The 26972-nt window shown below is 44.4% G+C and overlaps 1 protein-coding gene across 1 annotated transcript in view; it reads right to left on the reverse strand.

Moving 5' to 3' along the window:
• lingo2 (leucine rich repeat and Ig domain containing 2) overlaps window positions 1–26972 on the reverse strand; it is a 260684-nt gene that overhangs the window by 141599 nt on the left and 92113 nt on the right. The window contains exon 3 of the mRNA XM_012837324.3: window positions 26526–26645. The gene's annotated coding sequence lies outside the window, so the exon portion shown is untranslated. The remainder of the gene's footprint in view (window positions 1–26525; window positions 26646–26972) is intronic.

Raw genomic sequence — 26972 nt, forward strand, 5'->3', positions numbered from 1 at the left:
GCGTGTTTGTTGAGGCGGCGTCAAGGAGACGTTTCCCGAGGCTGACTTTGAGAGACAGCATCCTTAGAACATGCCGTGGAGCATACATTAATGATATTTGTATGGGCAAAAAATTCCACTGTAGACTGTGTACACTTGTTTACAAACTCTTCTTGTCCAAATGGCTGCTGTATAATGCACTCCCTTAATGAAACTTTCATGCAGAGGTTCACACAATGTGTAACAGCAAAGTCATGCAGACCTTCAGGGATCAAAGTCCTTAAATATTTCTCTCTTATAAGCTACGTCACCCTTGCAACAACTCCGCTCTGCAAGTGATTAAAGAAACACAGCCGAAAGGCTGAAGTCTCACCACATTGCAAGGCTATTTCTGGCTGAGCTTTCCGGTTAGCATCTCCAGTATTTTCCCTCATCTTTTGCCCTCGGCTTAGGTCCTGTGCTAGATTCAGGTGTGTGTGTGTGTCTAATTTAAGCACACATTTGAAAGTTCTGCTGCTTCCTGGGCTTTTGATCCTTTTCCTTTCATGAAGTTCCATGGGTCCCGGCTGTCATCGCACTTCCTCAACAGGCACGAAGAAGGGCAGCTAAGAAGCCTGGGAAAGGTGACAGGGGTCCTCACTCATCTCTCGGCGGCTCAGAATGCCAAACCCTGAAACACCTGAGTCATTTCTCTCAGTCCCCCCCCCCCCCCCCCCCCCCCCCCGCCCCCGCCCCTCTTTGTGTTTCACCCCTTTCTTCTTCCTCTCTCTCATCTCTGTAAGAAATTAAATTTAGATTTTATCAAATATTTAACATGCTGAAATATTCTGAAAGACAAAAACAAATGTTCCCTGACAGATGACAAGCCAGATAGTTTGAGGAGTGCGATGCTTTGAAACGCGCAGGCGTCCCCGCTCATCAACCCGGGCACTCTGCCTCAGTGTTAATGGGCCGCGCATGGCTTCATTTCCCCCCTAATGAGAGTGTCCCTGAGACACCACGCCAGTGAATGAGTCCCTTCATTGTGGCACTTTAAGACAAATGTCCCGGAGTGCTGACACTCTGCTCCCCATCACTCTCGTCTCCTTTAAAAATCTCTGGAATTCGCAAACACACACTGTCTCTCTCTCTCTCTCTCTCTCTCTCTCTCTCTCTCTCGCTCTCTCTTCCTCTATCTCTCTTGAGGGGCTGTGTTGTTGGCTTTGAGAGGCCAGGGCAGCTCCCCTGCTGAGGGGCTGGAGATATGCGGTCAACATAACACGATGGACTGCCTCCGTCTCGACTCCAGACTAGTGGCATTTCAGAAAACAGATTGCTTTGGGAAACCTCTGACATCACCAGAAGGCTCCATGCACTCAGCATGGTGTTCTTTTCATCTCTAACTCCGACTGACTCTCTCTCGCCCCCTCTCTCTACATCTGACTCTCTCTCTCTCTCTCTCTCTCTACATCTGACTCTCCCTCTCTGTCTCTCTACATCTGACTCTCTCCCCCCCCTCTACATCTGACTCTCTCTCTCTCTGTCTTGCTCTCTCTTCCTCCCTCTAACTCTCTTGTTTTCTCTGTGTCTCACTCAAACACACACACACACACACAAATGCACATACTCTCTCAGGTGTACACAAACACATAGATACACACACACACACACCCACACACAACACGCATAAACGTGACACATACACAGCGAGGTGTACACCCAAAATCCGCAATGTGTAAATTCCCCTCTGTCATGTTGAGTCACACACACAGAAGCACACCCTCCACAGAGAGAGCTACGAGGTTCCCAGAACATGACTGTGTGTGATAGGTGTGTTAGCCACGCACCCTGACACAACCGCTACACAGGGGGACTTTTATGATCCGCACAAACAAACACATTGCCACTCTGAACCTGAGAAGTGTGAATAATGCAGGACGTGCTTTAGTTGTGTCAGTGTTCGGGGCATGGGTTTGTGAGTGAGACGTCGCTGGCCTGCGTCGACAGCCCCTGTGTTTCTTCATCTCCTGTTTGAATCCAACACTCCCCACTCCAACCTTCTGTGTGTCAGTGTGGTTGAGAAGACTCATCCTACGGTTGACAGAGGCGGTTGACAGTGGTCAGAGAAGCTAATCTCTTGAAAATAAGCCGAGTTCAGTGGAAGGTGAATGAGTGTGTAAACACTGCGGTCCGTTTCCTGGTTGTGTGCCCCAAACCTGTTACTGCCTTGCGGGTACATCATCTGTGACTAAGTGGATGTGCTGGCGCATCTGTGCAACAACATCTGGGCATCATCTCATTCAAATTGGATAAGTGTCGTTAAATGCTTCCCTCACAATTAGCATAAGGGGTCCATTTAGAAATCACTATACTGTAAAACGGGTGCAGACATTTGCAGCACTTCATGATGGGGGGAGGGGCGAGTGATTGCCCCTGGAAGAAGTGCTAGCGACACTTAGCAAAACAAGAAGTGCTAGCGACACTTAGCAAAACAATCTGCGCATCTTCCCCTGGCTGCATGATTACAGTGGTGGGACACAATCAAATTCTGGATGGAGGCTTTGATTCAGTATAATTACAACACATTTGAGGACTGCAGAAAGGTGAAGTTATGCATTTCACTCCTTCTATGCTGTACACACCATGCACAATAACACAAATGAAAAAAAAAAAAATTAAAAAAAAAAACCTTGTGAAATTTGTTGCAGTGCAGTGCGTGTTCGTGATGATTCACAAGTTCTTTTCTTCATACGGCTCCTGCTTCTCTGTGGGAACTAATGTTTCTCAGTGAAGACATAGTTTTACGATTGAATAAATAGTTTTACGATGAATAAATAGTTTTGCAGGGAATAAATAGTTTTACGATGAATAAATAGTTTTATGACGAATAAATAGTTTTGCTGTGAATAAATAGTTTAACGATGAATAAATAGTTTTACGATGAATACATTGTTTTGCGGTGAATAAATAGTTTTACGATGAATAAAAAGTTTTGCAGTGAATAAATAGTTTTACGATGAATAAATAGTTTTACGATGAATAAATTGTTTTGCGGTGAATAAATTGTTTTGAGATGATGGGTAAATGCTGTAGCTCTGGGTTGTAGTCTCTTCTTCTTCAGGGACTGTGGGGTGGAGGCTATCAGCTGTTATATTTGTCTGTTTACTCATGCAGATAGGCTTCATTACCTTAAATGGCTGATGACACAAAACCCTTTTCCACTAATTGGTGCCTCTTGAGAGATTGCTGGGATGAAGGCATGTATTACAGTAAACGACTCTGTGATCAATCATAGAAAACACTCAGACGTGTACCTACACACCTTTGCATAATATGCTCAAGTTGCTCCAACCAAGTTGTGATAGTGGTGTCAGAATTCACTTGCTAAAACACCCGTTAAAACATCTGTTAAAACAGTCACCTCAGGATGGGACATGGAAACAGCATTTGACTCTTTCTTTGGTACTATGCTTATATTAAAACCAAACCACCTGCCACCTACAACACCATGTACTCTATATGGTATATCATTTAATCCCATTTACATTTTTCATCACATTCTTTCATTTCCTTTTGGAATCTTCATAAGAGATGTAGCGCCCTTGTTCATTATATAACAGACATCAGTATATGGATGTTTATGAAGAACTACTTAACTCATTCAGTCACTCACTGTAAGTGTTTAGTGTTTGCTGGAGCCAGACCAAAGGAAAATGATTTGCATGTTTTCACAGGTGTTTATCACCCACTGTGCTCGTGGGTCGCTCGTGCTCAGTTCTGCTTACCACACAAACAAACACACACACACACACACACACACACACACACGGGTGACATCAGTTCTGCTTACCACACACAAACACACATACACACACACACACACAAACACACGTAGACACACACAAACACACATACACACACACACACACACACAAACACACGTACACACATACACACACACACACACACACATACACACACACAAACACACACACACACACACACAAACACACGTACACACATACACACACACACACACACACACACACAAACACACGTACACACATACACACACACACACACACACATACACACACACAAACACACACACACACACACACACACACGCTCATGGGTGACATCAATTCTGCTTACCATCACATAACATTTGCATGTTCCTATACAATGGAGGAAATTAAAAGGGAAACATACTATAAGCGAAATGAAATAAATGCTCTCTCTGTTCTCTGCTCACTTGAGACTCCTACGCTTTTTGTCCCATTATCCTTCACAGCATGAAGAGAAGCCAGAGCACATGACAAGGCACGCGCCTGTCCGTTTTCAAATAAACTAAATAACGCGATAACTTTTCTTGTAAAATACCCTGCTCGGAAAGAGGATACAGAAATTAGCCTTATAACCGTCTTAATAATAGCCTGCCCGGGGTGAATGCGTTGCTTTTAACCTGATTGGGGAGAGAGCAAGAATTACACCACAGTGCAGCTGATGTTGCCATGGCGACAGCTGAAAAGTTTGACCATGGAAGTGTTCCAGCAGGAGACGAACCAAAGACACAGCATTCAAGGACTTCCAGAAAACAGCCACATTTGCCAAATGGGGCATGGCTGATAGGCATTGTGTGAGGTTTATTGCTGCTTCGCGCCAATTGTAATTGATTTTTTTTTTCAAGGATAGAGAAAATGTATATTCTGTCGTTGGTTTCCTGACAAATGAAAGTACAGGACAAATACGTGTGTTTGGGTCATGCGTGAGCTGTCTCCTGTACATTTTATAGATTTACATTCCAGTCAGTCCACAGGGTTTTTTGAGGACCAGTGTGAAACCTGCGAACGCGTCTGTGAAATGATTTAGCCTATCATTCTTTCTCATTTTCAACACTAAACAGGTGCAGGTGACACAAGAAATAGTGACTAGCCCAACTCACAAGTTTTAACAAAAGCTCAGCGGACTAAGTAGTCTTAAAAGATACACCAAAGACTACACAAAAAGACCCTATCTGTTTGTCTAATAGTTTGTCTATTCACTTATCTGTTTGATTTATACTGCATCTATGCAAGCAAACAATGGGGCGGATTTTCTCTTCCTATCGTCTTCTCTCCACATGTGCTTTTCGTCAAGACCAACAAGCACTCCTTAAAGCCTCAATGACTATTACATAACTCTGGTGATTTTCAACCTTTTGAAACTCCAGCCTCACTGTATGTCACAGAGTGTAAGTGAGTGCGGGAGTATGTAGCGAACTTTGGAACTCCAGCCTCACTGTATGTTCCAGAGTGTAAGTGAGTGCGGGAGTATGTAGCGAACTTTGGAACTCCAGCCTCACTGTATGTCACAGAGTGTAAGTGAGTGCGGGAGTATGTAGCGAACTTTGGAACTCCAGCCTCACTGTATGTCACAGAGTGTAAGTGAGTGCGGGAGTATGTAGCGAACTTTGGAACTCCAGCCTCACTGTATGTTCCAGAGTGTAAGTGAGTGCGGGAGTATGTAGCGAACTTTGGAACTCCAGCCTCACTGTATGTTCCAGAGTGTAAGTGAGTGCGGGAGTATGTAGCGAACTTTGGAACTCCAGCCTCACTGTATGTTCCAGAGTGTAAGTGAGTGCGGGAGTATGTAGCGAACTTTGGAACTCCAGCCTCACTGTATGTTCCAGAGTGTAAGTGAGTGCGGGAGTATGTAGCGAACTTTGGAACTCCTGGGCTGCCCGTCCCCCGTTGATTTGCAAGGCGTCCTAAATCATTTCTCGCTCAAGGCCACGGAGGTTAAGCAGGTTCGGCAGAGAAAATAAATAATGAATTGGGCTCGGCAAGGGTAATTAAGAGCGCGGATCAGAGCAGGCAGGGATGACCTCCCGTGCCTGCCAGGAACTTGACTTCCTGACCCTGCTCTTCTTGTGGTTAAATAAAGCCCCAGTCCTCTGGCTCTGCACGTGCCCAGTGGCTGTCGGGGGGGTCACAAGGGACATCCCTACACTAATCCGTATTCTGAAACTTCACATGGATTTTCTTAAATTAAAAACTGGAGAAAGCCTGTTTGTCTCGGTTGAGTCAGAAGCCAGCCAGCCGGACCAGACAACAGGATATGAATCTAACCAGATGTTGGAGAAGATGACACCAGCAACGACATGTGTATTGGCCAACTAGCAAACTACATTATTCGTATGATTGCTGCTGTGTGCAGGCAATCAGGGAGTGTTTGTTGACATTTTTCATTAATGTTTGGTTGGCAATATCATTTACTTTCCATTTAGTACTTGTATTCAAACTAATTCGTACTCATTCTTTCACTTAATGCGGTGGCCATATTAGCATTATGCAGCATGTCTCGATTTAAAAGTAATTTGTGTAAAAAGCAAGAGTGTTACTTTACCAGCATCTGGTCCAATAAATACAGTGTTCATTAAAGCCTTACTATTTATTTTTCAAACCACCACAATTTACATTCTCCCAGCTCTTTAAAACTGTAATCTACTATGTGAGCCCAGACTGAATGGAGAATACCTCTAATGTGTTAACAGCAGGGAGAGGGATCTTCTATGAGACAAGTTTCAAGACACTTAATCAAACGGCTTAATTTTTTTGACAGTGTAACCTATTTTAGAGCCAGGGCAGCCATTTGTGAGGGTGATAGTTACTCAACAGATCAACTGTGAGCCAGTTCCTCTATAGATTATCGGAAAGTTCCAAAGAAAATTCTTCAAAAACAATGTGCTTGGGTTAACCTTATGAGAGTTAGTCTCAACTGTAGCCACTGTCTGCACTCAGTTTTAGGCACTTGAACGTTAGCCACTTTAGCCTGTTAGCATTCCTACTCACATCCAGAGTATGTGCAGAGGAGGAATACAAGAACTAGCATGCGGTATCTCCCCACTCGTTAGAGATTTTATATAAATACCCTCACAATTGTGTGACTGTGGAGAAGAAGTGTCATCAAATTTGTGTCAATTGGCCTTGAGTTTTAATGCTTCGAATGAGCACTCAGTCCGACTCAGTGTTAAGCTGTTCCCGCCGTCTCTTTCCCCACAAATCTCTCTCTCTCCTACGCTTTCCTTCTCTTTAAGCCCGTGGCTATGAATGACTTTGTTCCCACTCCGAGTCCTTTTTAAAGATGACGCACACCACTACACAAACACGGAGGTTAGCGATGCTTAATTGCTCTTGCTGCCATTAGTCTTCAACCCAAACAGATTTAATCTGTCCACAAGCCTGTGGTAGGAATCTTTTCCCCAGTTATGTGTTATGTGCTTATATCATAGCTGGGCACGCTATTCACACGCTAATTTGATTACTTTGTGCCCCTGTACAAACAAGAGAGATGGAAAGTGTGTGTGTGTGTGGGGGGGGGGGGGGGGGGGGGGGGGAGTACAAGAGAGGAAAAGACAGAGGTGGTAAGCAACATCTATCACAAGAAATCGCTCAATTTCTTTTGGCAGAAAAGCGATAGTAACTGTTTTGAGCACCACTTCAAAAGACAGTTAAAAACACTTCATCTGTGAAGCATCTGTGCGCAGGCAAGTCAAGACCGATGCTGTTTCAAGGCATTTCTCACACTCCACTCGCTGTCTCCATAGCTGAAACAAAGTGCCTTGCTGATTCAAGTAACTGGGTAAAGCACATGTTACAAACTGGCATGGCATGCACACTCCTCTCCGTTTCACTGTTTATTTCAGGAGTACTGCACATCCAGACACCGTCTGACTTTGAATCGTATCTGGCTGAGATCGGGTGTGCATCTAGTAGCCATTTATGTGGCCTATAAAAGCATGCAGCATCTTTTAGTAACTCTGAATACTTTACTAAAGATAGACAACTAGGGAATAAGGAATAGATAAAAGCACTGAGACTGTAGGTGGAGATTAAACACGCTCTGGAACATAATTACCTTTTTACTCAAAAATCTTATGCTCTCATTGGCAGCTAGCTTTTATAACATCCTTAGATTTAGCTTGATGGCTTATGGTAATGTGAAGGAGAGATAGAAACACCTGTCGTAGACACACCTGTCATTCACACCTGCTACCCAGGCGATTCACTATGTAGTTGTTTGCTTTGGGTTGGAAAATCCATGAATATGTAATAAAGAAGTAATAGTTTTTACAGCACAATGTTGTATGTACACATATCACCAAAATACATTGGGTTAGCAGGTAAACAAACTTGGTCCTTCCCAGGCAAGTTACTTGACTGTTAGCCAGTTGGCTTCCTAGTTTAAGACAAGAACTCTGTCATGCATCTGCGACTCAAGACTGGGTCCTGTGCAGTAAAGCAGCCCCTGCTGCATGTACTAGTACAGAACAATAAATACGAAGACATGCTAATGTTTCCCTTGAGAGCACACAGCATGCCGTATGTTCTGACAACAACATACTGGAGTATGTCAATGACCAGCTCAGCACAGACATGCATTTTCAATTCGTTTTTTTGCTGAATGGACATGTGAGCGCTCGCAGGCCAGTGTTAATGGAGCCCCTCAGAGTCGGTCCACCTCCAACGCCGACCCCCCAGGGGAGTCTTTAGCCTGGCTAAGGTCTAAGGGAATCACTGATTGAGGGAGCGAACAGAGTCCAGGCCATTCCTCTCGCCAGGTCTGGAGCAGGTTTCCAGTCTCAGTGGAGCGCCCATGCCTGTCCAAATGGCCTGCCGTTTTCGCCTCAGACATCTCATTTCATTATTCCTCCTAGCTGCCAGTCCACTTAGAAGGGAGAAATACAGCCAGGGGGCATAACTGAGCAACCTTTTTTTCTTTTCTTTTTAAATCCACATGGAGATTTGTGTTTCATCATGAGCTTGTCCAGAACACAGTGTGGGGTGCGGAGGGGGGTTGGCGTTATGGTTTTGTGGCAAACAAGAGCAGAATTCTAGCCTAGAGGCCTACCGGTTGAAGCCCCTTACCGGGAGCACTGACAGCTCTGCCATCCTGCGCGGCAATCTGGCTCTGGATTACGGCTGACCTTGACAAGCACATGAGAATATCCTGCTGAAAGCCGCTGCATTTAACTTTTCTCTATTTCTATGTGTGTCCAAACACAGGACGGGGCTGGGGGACGCAGGGCAGGGCAGTCAAATCTATTCAACACCTGCCAGAGGAGACCTCATGCTGCTTGCTTTCAGACATGGACCACAAAATCAGCCACCACTGCCTCCAGTGTCTGAAAGCATCCCAGAAACAAACAAAAAGGGGGGGGGGGGGGGGGGGGGGGGAGGGAAAAAAAAAAAGAAAACAAAAAATCCATCTTCCATAGCCTGCCACACTGGGTACAGTTCTGCCAAACTGCCTGGGTCTGCTCCAGAAAGCAGCAGCTCTCACAGCCGAGCAGCTCACACAGCCGAGCACTCAGCGGTCCCCACCAGTAGGGGGGCTCCCAATAAGCGGGGAGTATGTGGCGATGAGGACATGGGGCATTTTTCCATAACGTGAATGTGTCTGTTTTTTGGATCCTCTGTCACGAAGGCCAGCTTGGGTTCCCTGCTGGCTTTTCTAAAATAAAGTGCACGGCTGAAAGCACTCACGGTGCAAAACGTGAAAGCCAGTGAGTGTTACCCTCTCACCCAACACACCACACACACACACACACACACACACACACACACACACATTCTCTTATCTCACACACACACAAAAACATAGATCTTTAGGTTGTACTTTTACTTAAGAGGAGCAACTTACATTCATTTCTAATCACTCTCATGACAGAAAAGATGCCAGACATCCATTTGAAACATTCCAAACTGATGTGTACACAACCTCACAAAGAGGCATCCCGATAATTGACATTCCCCAACTGGCTCGGGGTGTGTGTGAGTGTAAATGTCCTTAGCATTGATCGGGCGAGAACAAAACAAGTAGAAAGGAACATCCTTCGCCTCAGCACTCGTCCAGCCACCACACTTCCCTCCATTTAAGCAGCGTTAATGAGACTCAGGTCCACCTGAGTTAAAATTGTGGATAAATGCTCAGCGAGACGCTGGACTCCTTCCGGGGCTTTCCCCAGCTTGGCATTCACACCATTCCAATGAGGGGAAGTGTCAAGACAACCACTGAAGCGTTTTTGGGGTTTTCTTGAATGACACCATCCACCCTGCTCAAGTCATTCCCCCATCCTTCAGCAGATGTGACAGTCCCATGTGTGTGTGTGTGTGTGCACGGGGCTGATAAAGACAGCGCAAACTGAATTAGACACGTAGCTTCCACCAAGCCTCTTTTCCTTCCTCTGTCACTATCTTTTCTCTCTCTTTCCACGTTCTACTTTTTTTTTTTTTCTGATAGTGTGCTTGGCAGGAGCAATCAAAATGCCCTGTTTGGAGATGACTGTGCGGGGGATGCCACTTTACATAAAGGGTTTCGCGTCCACCGCTTCAGATGTGGAGCTGGCTTTTGTAGCTGCATGCAAGACTCACATTAAGAGAAATGTCACTAATTTCAAGAGTGAATCACTGCAATCAGAAATCATTGCGGGAACACTCTATGTGGAGGCCTCGACCAACGGCCTCAACTCAAACGCAGTAATGAACGCTTGTGTAACCAGCATGCACGGGGCGCAACAGAGTTGGAATGCTGCCGAGCAGAGCATTAACATAACAGAGCATCATCCTCTGATCCATCTAGAGGAGTGTCTCTTAAAGAAAATACATCTCAGTGTCATAGTTTGGGTCTCTTGAAGAAAATACATCTCAGTGTCGTAGTTTGGGTCTCTTGAAGAAAATACATCTTGAAGAAAATACATCTCAGTGTCGTAGTTTGGGTCTCTTGAAGAAAATACATCTCAGTGTCGTAGTTTGGGTCTCTTGAAGAAAATACATCTCAGTGTCGTAGTTTGGGTCTCTTGAAGAAAATACATCTCAGTGTTGCAGTTTGGGTCTCTTGAAGAAAATATATCTCAGTGTCGTAGTCAATGAAAACATAAAAAAGAATGTCTTTGCAAAGCCAGCGGGAACATGCTATCACCTTAGATGACAAGCAAAATACAGTCCGTTTGACTATGACAGGTGTCTTGCCATGGTCTTGGCTGATAGTAAAATAGCCTTTTCCTCTATCAAAAGATCCAGCTAATCAAAACAGTAAACAGTGTACTTCAAGTATGCACTGCAAGAATAAATGGAGCAATCCCAAAAACATAAAAATACTGTACATACAATTGCCTGGATGTAAAGCTTTCTTTAAATTTCACTTCATGAATGAGCAGGAAGACAACCCTGTGCCTATGCAGTTGTTTCCTTGCTTTGTAAAGAACTCAAACTCCTTCATTCATGCATGTAGGTATTCATTCCATTGATTATATTTTCCTTGTCAACTGTTAAACCCATTAACCCCTTAATTAAACCCTGCCGTCAGACAGAGATTACAAATTGCTATGGTGTGCAGATACAGCTGCACATGTAGATAAAGGTTTACCTGTAGTGGGTGTGTCGTGTACACATTATATACACATCACCACAGTGCACTGAACTAATCAATAATATTGTATCAAGGGCTGATATAGAATACATACATACATATATGATGCGAACTCTAGACCTATAGTGCTTCATTTATGGTGTTTATACATATATATATAAACACCATAAATTAAACACTACAGGTCTAGAGTTTGCATCATTATTTTCCCTCACAGGTCTCAGTCTCACAGGCCCGGTCGAAGGCCAGGTTCACAAATAAATTAATAAATTGAAAACCTATTTTCTTGCGTGTGTGTTTCTATAGCCTGATGCATGCGAATAGATTGTGCATCGGCATGGTATTCTAACTTAGTCAGGCTTGCCGCACTACTGGAGAGGTAAGGCTACGGGCATGGAGTTCTCTATCCATAGAGGGCAAACGGCAAAGACACCTAAACTGCCGTGAAGATGATGCTTTTCAAGAAAAATGAGTTTCTTCCTTATAACATCTCGAGTCTTTATTGGTTTTGGTGCTATTCATTTGAGTCATGTTTAATTAAATGTGCTTTTCAGACAGACATGCTTTTAACTGATGAGAACAAAGTATTTCCTTTCAAGACTTTTTTTTTCTCTGACTCATGGATCATGATGAGTGATGATCATCATCTTTTACTTTTTGAAGAGTTGTCCTTGCAGTAAGGGCAACCAGAAGCCGGAGATTGAACTAAAATGCATATTTGTAAATGTAATTATAAAAGTTATTAAGCAAGAAAAGTTTAAAATAACACTCTGCCACTCACAGTCCCAGCTGCAGTAAAACACAAACGGACCACACACACCCAAAAACACAAGACTGTTCATTTAATCTGATAATGAGACCATTGTTTTAATTGTGAACATTGTGTTTTATTGAAGTTATTTTGTGTACTTCTTTCCCTCTCCACTGTTTTGGACTTGGTTGCTACTTCTGTAGTTTTAATTAGCATTACATGCCCTTCGTGCCAGAGCCAAATATGTCTACACAAAAACACTGAAGCAGATTATTAAAGCACTTCCGCTAATTGCGTTGACACCGTAGGGTGCGCTGCCCAGCCGTTTAAAGCAGTATGAAATTGTTTGGCTATTCTTGTGTTCATCAGTCAATTTAGGACCTGGCTGGAGCCGTGGGATTTCCTCTCTGTTCACAGCACCTGAGTTAGCCTCTTGTTCACGGCAAGGAGAGAGGTTAGTCCAGGGGTCTGTTTTGTTTGTTTTTGTTTACTGGCTGGCAAGCCCAGCAGCACATGAGGTATGTCGAGGTTGGAACATTGTTCAGAAAATAAAAATAACACCTTTCATGAAAGTGTGTGCATGGGCGACATTAACGTCAGATTATTTTTGATGTTACTGAGTGTGTGTGCGTATGAGTGTCTGATTGTAATCATTGGAAGTGAACATCTTCCTCTGAACCTGACCTTCTCTGACTTCGATGAATAGAGACTGCAACCCCCACCAATGGTACAGGCACACACACACACACACACACACACACACACACACACACACGCACATGCATGAACTGCAGTTCTTAGAGGCTGAGGATGACAGTAGATGAGAGGATCATTCCTCCGGAGCAGAGCCAGTTGTCATCAGGAACAACCACGCTGCGTTAATGCATCACACTTTGAACACCAGAGACAAGTCCTATGTGCCTCAGCATAACACGAAGAAGGAGAGAGCGAGAGAGAGAGAGAGAGAGAGAGAGAGAGAGAGAGATGGAGAGAGGGAGGAAGAAAGAGACAGAATGGAGATGTGTGGAGGAGAGAGAGACAGATGGAGATGTGTGGAGGAGAGAGAGAGAGAGATGGAACATGAAGGGGTAAGGTGATAAAATGAGGTGTGAGAAACTTGGAGGTAGAACGAGAGGAGAGAGAACACCTCAGACAGGAAGCAAGGGGAACAGGAAGGGTTTTAGAGGAGGGAAAGGGCATTGCTGAAATGGAGAGTCTGTTGTCTGTTGTCTGTTAGTGTGTGTGTGTGTGTGTGTGTGTGTGTGTATGTGTGTGTGTGTGTGTGTATGTGTGTTTGTGTGTGTGAATGTGTGTTTTGTGAGTGTGTGTGTGTGTTTGTGTGTGTGAGAGAGATAGAAAGATTCGACCCTGAGGCGTCTACATTGAAGCTCGTGAGTCTGTGAATCAAAACAGCCTTTGCTTGGAAACAGAGTAGTTATATAAAGACAGTAGTCCTTGAAGTAGACTGTGGTCCTCCCCACGAGCGGCTACCACTCCTCAGTCTTTACCCAGCCCTACCCATGCCCTTGCTGAGCTGACGACTTTCCAGTCCTGTGGCAATAGCTACATGAGCGAAGGCGGAGAGCCGTGCCACTGTTAGAACCTGCTTTCACTTCCTTGCTGACATCGTGCTGATTGCGCCACTAATTCAGCTACTGCCTGTGGAACGCAGTCAGCCCGTACAGGTGCAAAAGAGGACCATTCGGGATTGATTAAATCAAAATGAGCTAAACGGTTATGAAAGGATTGGGGAGAAAGAGTGTTTAAGTTTGGGTTATGTGTCTTTTCAGGCATAAAATATCTGACAAACACCATATAATTAAAATTAACTAAAAGCATTCCTTTTTTTTCCTTTTTACCGGAGTTAACTTATAATTGATTATTTATGGCCAGAGTAATAGATAGTTCTGCATGATGCGTGTGTGTGTTTAACTGATATGGTGCTGCAACGGACTCTGACATCAATATGTCTTGAATTTTGGCCCCTGTAAATGTTTAGTGTTTAGAGTGTAAGTGTGCCTGTTCAAAGGGACCTAAGGTTTGTCCCATCCACCCTTACAAGGCTGGTCATTAGAGGTCGGATAAGAACCTTAAGTCTTAACAACCAGGGCGAGAAAATTGTGGATCCGGATTAAATCTGGATTCATCTGGATTATGATGTTGCTCCGTGTCCCAAGACTGAAGGGGACATCATCCTGTCACCGGCTCACCTGCCACAGACTACGGCCACAGGAGACAAGCACAGTGGCTATGCCGCTTACAAGTGCATGTGTCCGCACCTGACTACATCACCTCAAGGGCAGAGTTTCAACTCACCGGGCTCGTAAAGTATACACCAATCTCACATAACCTTGTGTTGGTGTATCTTAACACTAGCAGCTTTGCAAACTTTCATGACATTTTCTCTTGATGAATTTTCATCCGAAAAGACTGGAGCAGAACGTGAAAAAGTCAGGTACCGCAAACAGAAAAAAGGAGAGCGTCAAGGCTGTTGTATTATACAGCAAAATGCTGAGATGAGACGAAGCAATGTCAGTTAATTGGCACGACTCAAGGCTGGCAGCCTGTTCTGACTTTATGTGTCCGGAAAATGTTCGTGTTTCGGTTGGGTAGCGGTCAACTCGGATCATCAGGAGCGAGACACAAATACACAGTGGAGATTTTGGCTCCAAGGCAGTCAGGGGTGTAACATTCACACAAACAACACATAGCCTTAAATCATGTCATGACAACAAATAAATGTACAATTCTGTAGAGGGGAAACAGCAGAGGACATATTCTTAGACACACTAACGGCCAGGCAGATTGGGGGGCGACTACACTCAATGTGTTGAGTGCAGTAGGAAGGATTTATGAAATGTCTCTCACATATAGAAATAGAGAGATGGTGCCTGACAGAGACATTTGTGAACAGAAAAGGTACAGAAAAAAAGATACAACAACACTAGGAAAGCAGACATTTTAGAAAAAATATCAAATGTCTGCATGGATCACCACAAACAAGGCTGTTTTTGGTTATGCTTTTGTCTTCTTGCGGGTTGAGTAACTATTCAGTACATGCTGGTACCAACAGATTCGCTTGCTCCTGAAGCCCTCTTATGAATATGTCTTAAAGGTCGTCACAAATACAAACACACATACACTATGAGCGTTTCACGTTTGAACATGCATACGAGGCCCAATCATACTGATGTTCCGTCACTGCTTATATACATTCGTCTTTTTGTGTGCAACTGGGAAGGATAAATATGAAAGAACACTCTCTATTGTGTCAAACCATCTGTGATGGCAATACAGTACAGTATCTATTCAGTATATACACCGGTAGCTTTCATTCCCACTGGCGTGTCTTCAACCATTTCTAAGCAAATGCTTCTGGGATTATGACTCTACATAATGTGTGGAGGTTCTGAGATGTACATCGATTTTTTTTGGTTGTTATTCATTTGTATATGTATTTATTGTATGTTTTGCATTAGAGCCACTAGAAGCTCTTTTTAGCCTTGGCCTTCTCAGGAAAAAAAAAAAGCCTTGCCAGTGGGCTTTTACAATATCAGGTAGTGGTGTAGAAAGAATTCTCAGTGAGTAGTACTCGTTTGCAGGAATTTGTTAATGTGCGGTTTATATGCAGGGATGTTCGTCAGTGCTGTCCAGGTGTTCAGTCAGAAGCCATCATTTCAGTAGTATATGGAGAGAGATGCTATTTCTCTCCTTTCTTGACAAGGCAGCAGTGTTTGTGAGGGTACTGCCTTGATCTCAGTGAAGGGTCACTCATCTCAGTTAGTTTACATGCAGGCTGGACAGAAATTTATGGGGGCTTTCTAGGGCAAAGTAAAGTATGAGACAGCCTCGATTACAGATGGGACCAATCTCCCTTCTCTGCATTCTGCGGGCCTCACAAGCCGAGCAGCGAATGGAGTATAAATTGGCTCTTCTCCACGGGCCCTGACGGCCATGCTGCTGACTCATCCAAAATCGAGGGGTTTTAGGCAGAGGGACCTGCAACCCTCCCTTTGATCCTCACCCTCATCCCCACCAGGGGCTGAGAGGAAACTGGAGACCGGCTGACTTATGGATCACAGGATGGCCGTTAATGAAAAATGCATGGAAATGTGTGAGGTAAATCCCGTGATCCGCACTTTAAACGTCTGTTTAGTGGACAATGCGGCCCGCTTCGCGGGGCGATCCATGCCCCACTGCAGGATGTGCTCAATCTTACTTAACTACTCACCTCTCCGAGTCTAGCATAGCTCGGAGATATACTGCAGCTCTGTAAATCGGCTTTAGATTTATCTCTAAAAGCTCCAGGGGAGGAGGCAAAGGCCATATTCAGGAAGCACTATCAATGTTGTAAGTCAATCGTCACAGAGGCCAAGTAAGATAAAAGATATATGAGCTCCTTCATGACAGCAGATATGAGTGATGGGAAAATTAATTCAAAATGCATTGTGGGATTTCATGCAGTACTATTTGTACACATTTTACATCTATACTTTTTCAAACAACGCAGTAAAAAAAGCACAGCCACCTGTCAACAACATCTGTCCCAATAGACCTTTTCTTTGATAGGTAACCATACGATCTTCTCTTTTCTGCCCTCCCCATTTGCTGTGCCAGCCATAAACTCCTCAGCGGCAGACATCTGGAGCAGATATCGCAGATAGGCCCCCTCCATATTTCTACGCTCCAAGGAACCCCTCACTGGCGGAGGCAAGAACACAGCCCCACCCTGTGTTAAATCTCTCCGCTTACTGCCCTGATAAGGACACTGAATTGAGTTATCGAGCGAGCGCTTTAAGATATAAGCTCCGCACCAAAGGGGTAGGCAGTGAAAACAACAACAACAACAACAACAACAACAACAAAAAAGACAGAGCGACGCTCCCACGACAGGAGAAGTTGAACAATGTTTCGTTACTCGCGGTGAGTAGGTTTTGCTCCGTCTATTTGTGCCTGCTGTGATGCAACCCATTAACCTCCGAGTCCTCAGGGGTCAGGAAGGAGGGAGTTTTAATAGGTGCTGAAAGGGGGGCTTTGTGCTGCACAATAGGTCTACAGTGCAATCCAGCACATCTAAATGCTTTAATTCATCACTGGTGACAGCGGGGAAGGGGAGTAGGGGAGAGCGAAGTGATTGAAGTCGGCACAGTGGGCCAGAACCTGGCGATGGTTATCATTCCATTAGTTATTCTCTCCAAAAGAGCTTGGTCACGTTTGACGTTTGACGTTTGGTGAGCGAAAAAGCAAATATCAGCAGGGAGTTCTTAAAGTGCCTACAAGTGGACTGGTCAGTGTTATATATATGCTATATTAATTTAAGATTACGTGATCCCTCCATGCCAGGGAACAAGATGGTGACTCATGCAATCTTTGATTGGTCTCTTATGAACAAAAAGAACGATTAACAGGAAATGAATAATACAAGCAATGTGCTGGATTCAGTCCACTAGAATATATGTTAAGGAGCACAGCATGGGCACAATCTTTTAGCAGTGCTGGGCTTATAAGTGTAAAGAATGTGTGTGTGTGTGTGTAAGGGTGTGTGTGTGTGTGTGTGTGTGTGTGTGTGTGTGTGTATGTGTGTGTATGGGTGTGTGTGTGTAAGTGTGTGGCTGATTTCAGCCTCTGTCTCCTAGTATGTGGAGAAGTGGAGTTCTGTGTTCCTTCTAATAGAAACGAGAGGAGATGAAGAGCATGAGAGAGAAAAAGACCTCAGGCACTGAGGAGGGAAATACATGATTATGTGTTCAAATCGCACCCATCAACAAACCAAAGAAAAAAAACAACACAAGTCCACTCTGCTCCAGTTTTCGGCTTCAGAGGCACTATAATGTCTCTGTGAAAAGCAGGGTCAGAGCAGAGGAGTCCCCAGGCGATGCATGCACAACCCATGGGAAAGGGCAGGCGGCCATTTTGTGTTAGTCATAAATATGGAAACACTGCATAGCAATGTATAAATGCATGCAGTACGCGGCGTGCACGGGATTCGCACAGATTGTGCTCTCACTAGGCGAGGCTTTTGTGCTGTGCTGCTTTTAGTGTCGTGTTGAAATACAGTGTGTGCGCTTCGTCGCTAGCCTTGAGATTTGTTCCCTGAGCACACGAGAAGCAAGAGTCTTGGAAGTTGTAAGACAGGATGCTCATTCAATTTGTACGCTATTAACCTGCAATGCTACTCAACGGACTGCTGTACCTGCTGGGCTTAATCACCAAAGTACAGTCTGCCATAACTGGAATACTCCACTCCGTTTCTGTAACGGTTTTATTTTTAAAAACAGGGAATTACTCTGGTGTAGGAAAGCACAGAAGAACACAAATCTGTTTCTTCAATGGATCACAATGTTCTAAATGGAATAAATACCAAGTATAAATAAGTGATTTTGAAGCCTGGTTAATGGTTGTGGAAAATCAATAATTGAATCACAGAGATAGCTACTGCAATAATATTCCAATAACAACATATTTAGGGCCTTTGAAAGTGAAAGTGAAAGTGAATGGAGCATAATGCATTTGCTAATCTAATCACTCCCAGCCTGGCAGTCGATGCAGGCAGAGCCAGCGCCACATTAAACCTGTCATGTGATATCTGTTTGAAATGGCGATTTAAAAATGGATGGCAATTTCCTTGGGGCAACATTAACATGGAATATAAAAGATTAGCACATGGTCTGTGTCTTAAATGGGATGTTGTGTATCATAAACGAATATTAACGGCTCATGGGACTTTAATGGTTTCTGTTTTTGAGGTGTGAAGCTGCAGTAACTTCCTGGTAACACTATATATACGTCCTCCGCTTTGTATTCAGAGGCGCTTATCAGTGGATATCCCCTTTAATATATAGGCTAAGCAGTAGGTCTTTATCATATTATATACGTTTAAAGTAGGCTATAAACTTAAGTAAATAGGCTAGTTGCAGGCTACTATGCCATATCTAATTTGACCAGCAATTGGTTGTTTAGTATTGCTGTTAAGTGTATTCTAGTTAGTTTTGTTCGTCCTCAACTCTCACCATTCATGTGTGTTGCAGCTTTTCTTCACATTTGGGTTCAGAGGTCGCATTCTGTGTCTCCTGCTGTCATGGCAACACATTTCAGTACATTTTTCTAAAGGTCTTCATCGCAATCTTTTTAAAGGCAACCTGCAAAAAAACCTTGAGAAACCAGACTGAATGTGTATTAGGGGACCCTTTGTCCTGTCATTATCATCATGCATTTCTGCCAACAATATGTTATGACAAATACCCCTCTTACATTTTATTAACTGGTATCTTCTAGGAATAGTGTTGAATAGTGTCCCTCAGGATATTGCCGCGGCCGTTTTCTAGATTTTAGCATATTCAACAGACACAACCTGTTACTAGTTCTGGAGAATAACTCAGAGGCTACAGTGCTGCCACGGCCAGCATGGATAACCATTCGGTCCAGTGCAGAGGCTGGATGGCAATCCACTGCTGTATAATACGATGTAACAGTTCTGCTGCAGCGTGTCCAACCCAGGTGATTAGCCAGGTACTTCAAGACTTTTTGGTTTGAATCCAATCCTAGTCATTAGTTGTGGAAAGACCATTACCGAGTAATACTTCTCTTGTTAATCATTTCTTGAGAGGCCACGGTGGATCAAAGCATCCCAATTTATGTGTCAGGTGCAAGGGAGTCTCTGCCTACAGAATACTCAAAGTGTTCTTCCCCTTCAATACCCAGTTCATTTAGTCCTACATCTGGTATAAAAATGAATCACATGGAATTGGTTGTTTACACTGATAGGGATCACACAGAGAGGACACATGGAGGGGTTTGTCACTGACTGACACCATTCAAATGAACCCAAACACGACAAGGAAATCATCTTGTAATTCATTACCATACTTAGTACCTTTCATTCAACTTCCCTGCTCTGAGTTTAACCCTTGTGTGGACTGCAGAGGGGGAGAACCAGAGACAGAGGGTAGAGATAGGAACATCAGCAGGGGTGTGAGACAAGTCAACCTAGTGGAACAATGCATCTCTGGAATATTTTTAGAGACATAATCTGTAAACAACTGACCCACACCCAAATCCTGCACAGTAATTGTTACTAGAAGGCCATCTGGGCTTTACAATCCAAGGATTCTGGTCCTGACAGTGGAACAGTGGAACAGTGGATTGCTCTGCACTTATATACCTTTAAACATGACCCTTTCATCTGACTTCATAATAACAAACATTTGTTATAGAGTTCACAACACGCATGCATTTACTCTTCGACTGACATTCAGTCATTTGGCAGTTTCAACCAACGGCACTTGAAGGTGCCTGTGTGGGAGCGACAGTGGGTGACGATCATCTGTTGTCCTTGTGTTTATTCCAATTTAAAAATACCGGTGTGGATCTTAATGACTTGTATGTATGTAAATATGAGATGGCGAGGTTACACACAAGCTTTCTCTGTTCCCATTGACCCCTCCCACACACACACAGTTTACTTGCAAGGTGAAAATGCACTATGGTTTGTTTTACACGAATGCAGATGGTCGTAATTGGTTTGTGCTGTGTGCAGAGACAGAGTACACGAGAAGGAGAGCTCAGCTTGTCTATCGGAGGCATGAGCTGTCCTGAGAACAGAGAGAGTAGACGAGAAGGAGAGCTCAGCTTGTCTAACGGAGGCATGAGCTGTCCTGAAAGCAGAGCTCTGGAGCCTCCAGGCAGTCCTGACAATAGTGGATCAAAAGCACTGGTCTCTTAATGACTACTGATCATTTCTGTCCTTGTTATTTTGTCAATGATTTAGAATTTTTTGGGGAAAAAATAGCAATCAATCTCTTACTGTGGGAAACAGCTTGGTATCCTGCTGTGCTGTTCCTCCTGTTGATCAATTTGGCTTTTGTGAATGAGACTTAAAAATAAAAATAAAACAAGCCGAAGCCTCGACACCTCATTTCCTGCTTATCTGGTAGCGCTTTTCGTTCCAGATCGTTAATACGTGGGTAGCATCGTGGTAATTAGTGTAAAATCATGGTAACAACTCATAGCAACCCACAAATTACTTATTAGTTTCCTAGTTGTTTCCAAACAATAATCCACCATTTACTGTGGTAACAAGTCTGTGATAAAATAGTAAGATCTTGTTATCGCTCTGTAAAGTTAAGTGCCATCGTTTCTTCTCCGCAGTGTTAACTACCTGATTACTAGGGTATAATTAGCATGCTGGATAGAAACATGGTTGGTGTGTAATTTTCTCTCTAGTTGGCTCTGAAATCCTGCTGGTTTAGCATTGTTCCCATTGTCCTGCAGGCAAGAAATCTGAATGAATACTCACTGTCCACTATCAGTCATCAGTTCCTGGTGTCTGACTGCCTGCTTTAAAATGGCAGCGTATGCTACACACTGTTAACCTGAGCCTGATAGATCCTGATCATCAGAATGCCAGTAGCAGTGCATTTTAAGACTTCCAATGATCTACATATGATCATGCAACATTATTTAGGTGGCTTATCCATCTGTCAATGTGGCATTCATATTAACAATCTCCTCAGGTGCAGCCATGTTCTCATAAGGGCCTTCCACTGGCCCAGGGTGTGTGTTCTTGGGCTGGCGAAGAGCTGCATCCAAAAACAGATTTTCTGTTCCGTGGAGCCGTGCCAAGGGGTCCGGAGAGCCCATCCCTCTCCTGCACAAAGGCGTGGAGGCCGTTACATAAATAAAACTCAAGCACCCCTGTTCACAACAATGAGACACTTATGTAATGTGGGCTGTTGAACACCACTCCTGCACTGCGTTTACACCAAATACAGCGCAGAGGGCACCTATTCCCGTGCCTGAAGAGGACCTCTCCGCGTGTGGTACTGTGACTGTGGGGTGGGGGTCACATAAGCGAGAGAGAAAGAGAGATAGATAGAAGTGTGTGGTTTATATATATGTGAAGCTTAAAGCTTACTTTTGCCTTTTGATTTACTCACCAATATGTTGTCAGAAACGATGTAGCAGTGCAGAACAGGTTTGTCATGCCAAATGTGAATTTGAATTTGTGAGATGGGGAAAGGAACATAAAAAAGGGGGAGAGAAAGAAAATGTGATAGAGGTAGACAGATTGCAATGAAGGAAGTAAAAGCAAGAATATCAAAATCCTCTGAGTCAAATTTAGATGTATGTGTCTTTGTGTGTGTGTGTCTTTGTGTGTGTGTGTGTGTGTGTGTGTGTGTGTGTGTGTGTGTATGTGTGTGTGTCTCTCAACAACTTCATGCCATCACAGAGGCACAGACAGAGGTGGCGGCCGCAGCTTTGAGCGCATCAGCCCCTTTATCCATTTACTGACTAAGACGGGAACTACTGGCATATGAAATCAAAAGGCCGTTCCAGCTGACTGACTGTGATCACCATCTACTGTGCAAGTGAAATAAAGGGCACTGCAGAAAGGACAAGTCCCTGGATGGATGGAGCCTCAAAGAGATGAACCTGGGCGCTGTCCAGGGTCCTGAAGTCAGAGCAGCCCAGTGGAGCTTCAACAGCACTCAGGGCCGTGAAGAGGAGGAGACCTTTTTCTAAAGCCTCGGTTCTTAAAAACCTTTTCCATTATCTGACATAAAAGAGAGAGAGAGAGAGAGAGAGAGAGAGAGAGAGAGAAAGAGAGAGAGTTCTTGCTAGTTTGGCAAGAGCTGATACAATCAGAAGAAAGGTGAAGCATCTCCTGGACATTTCCTCACTCAAGTGGACACTTTTGAACTACAGGGTTTTATTTCTTTTTTTTTCAGAGCCAGTCAGCTTCTCTGGTATATCTCTGTTTTTTCACACAAAAAAAACCCCCCGCTAAGGCCTAATCACAGATGCCTTCTCTGACACACAGGAACATAAAGGAGAAAAGTAGACTAAGGTGACCAAAATGAATATTGATTTGAGCTGTGTCAATGAGCCTTTATATGACTTTCTCCAGTGGCCATACAGGAGAGGTTTACCGCATGACTGCAGTCACCAGGAGGGCCATGCCTTTTGTGGCCAAGCCTTTCTCATCCAGCGGCCGCGGCCAGACAGCCTGCTTTTCAAAAGGCTTCAGTGACGAATGAGAAGAAAAAGAATCAACTTTCCGTCATTCCCCTCTCTCTGTCTTGCTTCTTCTTTAGTGAGTGATAGAGAGAGAGAGAGAGAGAGAGAGAGAGAGAAAGAAAGAGGCAGAGCGAAAGACAAAGAGAGAAAAAAAAAGATCTTGAAGATCTCAACTCTGTGAAGCGTCAGTCTTGCCGGCACGCGCTCAAAGCTGGCTGTCGGGTGGCGACACATGGACAGATTTGAAAGGTATGAACAGACGGAAGTTCTCCTCTCATCTCGTAGTCGCCACTCCGCCTGACGAAAGGCCTTTGTGACCAGCTTACTGAAACCCAGCCACACCCTGGGTCATATGCAACTTTAGTTTAGCAGTGTGTAACCTTGTTAAAACATATTATAATTCATTATAGTGAAGCAGTCATATGTCAGTCATATGACAGTCATATGACAGTCATATGACCACTATGTTGCAATCATTACTCTGATATAATTCCTCCACAAAGACATAAGACGTGCAAACTGTGTAGCCTTCCGCCGCTGTTTCACTCTATGATTAGCTACCTAGCCATCCATGCTGGGTGGGCTATGGAGTGTGTGTGTGTGCATGTGTGCTTAAGCTAGTGTTTTTTTTGGCACTTATTTTTGCAGAATTTAGCTGCATCTGTGGCAAGCGCCTGTCTCTTTTTTTATTCTCTTCATCTTCGATCCACTTTTCCTTTTCTTCTGACCGTCCATTTTAGCCGGGTGACTTAGGCCTGTATAAAACGTTATCGGTAGAGAAGTAGGTAGATGGTTGCTATGTGCGTCGCCGAGAGACATGATGTCGTCATTTTTTGGCACGTGCACACACGTGCTGGGGACACTGCAGTTGCAGTTGCGCCTGATGCATGGAATCTGAGTGGTCTGTCAACTCATTCCTGCTTGCTATGTTATCGCCGGTCAAGCTGACAGTTCACGGCACACCAAACCGATCCTCGGGCCACCGGGAAATGTCACTGTGCTCCCGACGTCCTGTGCAGAGCATGTTAGGCGGGTGCTCCCGACGTCCTGTGCAGCGCATGTTAGGTGAGGCGTGGACGGAGGATCAAAGTGTTTCTCTGCCTGTTTTGGCCCATAATGACTCACAGACAGATGTGTATTTAAATGGTCACATCCTCTGCAGTAATAAACAGCAGACTGTCCCCATAATGAAAAAGAAATGAGGGCAGCAGATGCACACATAATTGCTCTGTAGTGGCTCCCGTAAAAACCCAGCAATCGTCTTCATCTCATATTTCAGAAGATGAAGCCAACCGGCAGCGTGGGGGAGACGAGGGAGGTTGTTATGCAGATCCTAAGCAGGCCTTTCATGCTTGTTGGACGGAACCTCTAGCCAAACTTCAGGGGAAATCCGCAACCGAAAACAGCCAATATCCATCTCCATTAATCACTGTGAGTCATTATTCTCATACCACGTCAGTACTTCCATCCCACGTCAGCTTTGTGTGTGTGTGTGTGTGTGTGTGTGTGTGTGTGTGTGTGTGTTGTCAGTGAGGTCGTTAGAAGCCTAGAGCAGCCCCCATGTCCCCCTCCTACCGCCTCAACTGGGTGATGTACCCATCTAAAGATACCATCCTGTGCCCTTTGCTTGCCCTCACACTAGCTCTGTGGTGTGATCGCCATAGCCTATATCAATAGCTGGCCATCGACCTTCATCTTGTTCCTGGTTGATCGCTTTTCTCCCCCCGAGCCATAAGTTCTGATGAAAGGACGGCTCTGCCACCACAAGGCTGTTGCCTTGCCCTTTGCAGCACAAGGTGCTGACAATGCGATCAACACACACACAAACACATGTCAACACGTGACCATGGCGTGCCTGGTCGTTCTCACACAGGGCCTCCATAAAGAACAGCCACAGGGCATTTTTATTTTTATATTTCTTTTCCAAAGACAACAATCATGTTTGATAGAGGATGAAATCGCAAGGCCTACATTAGTCCATGCAGGGGGCTTGAGATTAACAGCAAAGGCAACTTCTTCATTAAGCAATTGTTCATAAAATAGGCTGTGTTGTCTCAGGAACTTAGTCATCAGGAAAGGCTTGCTTTCTGTTCCATATATTATTTCTATATGTGTAGTAAAGGCATTGAATTACGTAACGACTTACCCCAAGGTCATGAATATATAGGTGTGAATCGTGTTGGAGCTACAGGAATCTAAGTTGCTGTTCATTAAAGTATTGAGCCCCTGGAGCATACTAGGCCTCAGTCCTGCATTAAAGCCCAATACACATATCAGTATACTCACAACCTCCCCTTTTTCACTGTGCGATATAGTCCTGCAGCAGAGAGAGGGAGAGGGATGTGGGGCAGGCTGCATGAAGTAGCAGTCCTGCGGGTGAGTATCTGCGGAGGGGATGAGATGAGGGTCCGTGAGAACAGCTTCATTCAGGCCCTGAACCTGTGTTGAGTTGACGAGGGCAAGGCAGCGGAGGAAGACATCAGATGGAGGATGGGAAGTGGAATGGCACAATCCGAGCCCTCATTTTATTTTGCCGGATTGTGGAGAGATCCACTGTTCCTGACCCGTGCTTTTCATTGTGCTGCTTCAGAAACAACATATTGCTTTCGGGGAGACATTGGACGCAGTCCGCTGTGATGCATTCACCGCTGAAGTCTCTGGTTATCTCTTGACACACACACACACACACCCCAACACACACACACACACATGCCAACGCACACACACACACACACACACACACACACACACACATGCCAACACACACACACACACACACACACATGCCAACGCACACACACACACACACACACATGCCAACGCACACACACACACACACACACATGCCAACGCATGCAACGTGCAGATTGAAAATAAGACACCAGACCAGGCAAAGATGTCCAATTCGGCGGTCGCCTCACTCTGTTAGAGGGCTGGCATTTGAGTCAAGGCATTTAAACTTGTTGAGATGACATGTTTGACTCTGTTAGAGTCATTCCATTCCACATGTGCCCTTTGGCTGCAGAAATGTCACCCCAACACTCAAAATCACCAGACAGAAAGAAAGGCACGGAGCCAGAGAGCCGGAGAGAGAAATGAGAAAAAGAGGCAGAGAGAGAGAGAGAGAGAGTGTGAAAAAGATTGAGACAGACAGACAGAGACCTAATTTAACTTTTGACCTTTGCCAGTCAACGCGTTCACGTCCATTTTATCTATCGCAGATTCCATTTACAACTGCTATCATCGTGACCAGTCCCAATTCCCACCCCATTTATCTCATCATACAAAGAACTTCAGCTTCCACATAGCATGACGTGTAAATGGAACACCTTGACTTGTGCCATCTAAAACTCGACCCCCAAGTCACTACAACATATAAGAAACCTACCTTCCAGGCCCTTGATGGAAAATAATCGTATCCTCGGAATCAGAGAGTCAGAGATTTCCCTCCAGTATCCGCAGAATTAGCGAAAGTGGACAATTGCACTGCCAGTCGCCCAGTAGATATCTACAATGAAACAAAGAACAGAAAGAGGAAGAGGAAGAGGAAGAGGACACAAAGAGAGAGGGTTAAGTGGAGCATCTCCTCATGTTGCTGACATGTGTGTGTCTGTCCCTTGTCTGACACACTATCATCCAGGCATGGCACAAGGCACAAGGCACATGGATTTTCCACCCATGCTAACAGAGGGAAGTGCTTTGGCTTTGTGTCAGAGATATGCCCTTGAAAACCTATTAATCTTTGAAAGGGAAGGTTTTTTCAGGCATGTGAAAAAAATCCCAAGATTTTGAGATGGCTTCGGAAAATAGTTTTTGTTTTCAATGTCTCAACCAT

This window comes from Clupea harengus, chromosome 6 (assembly GCF_900700415.2).
Source record: "Clupea harengus chromosome 6, Ch_v2.0.2, whole genome shotgun sequence".
Taxonomy (NCBI): Eukaryota; Metazoa; Chordata; class Actinopteri; order Clupeiformes; family Clupeidae; genus Clupea; species Clupea harengus.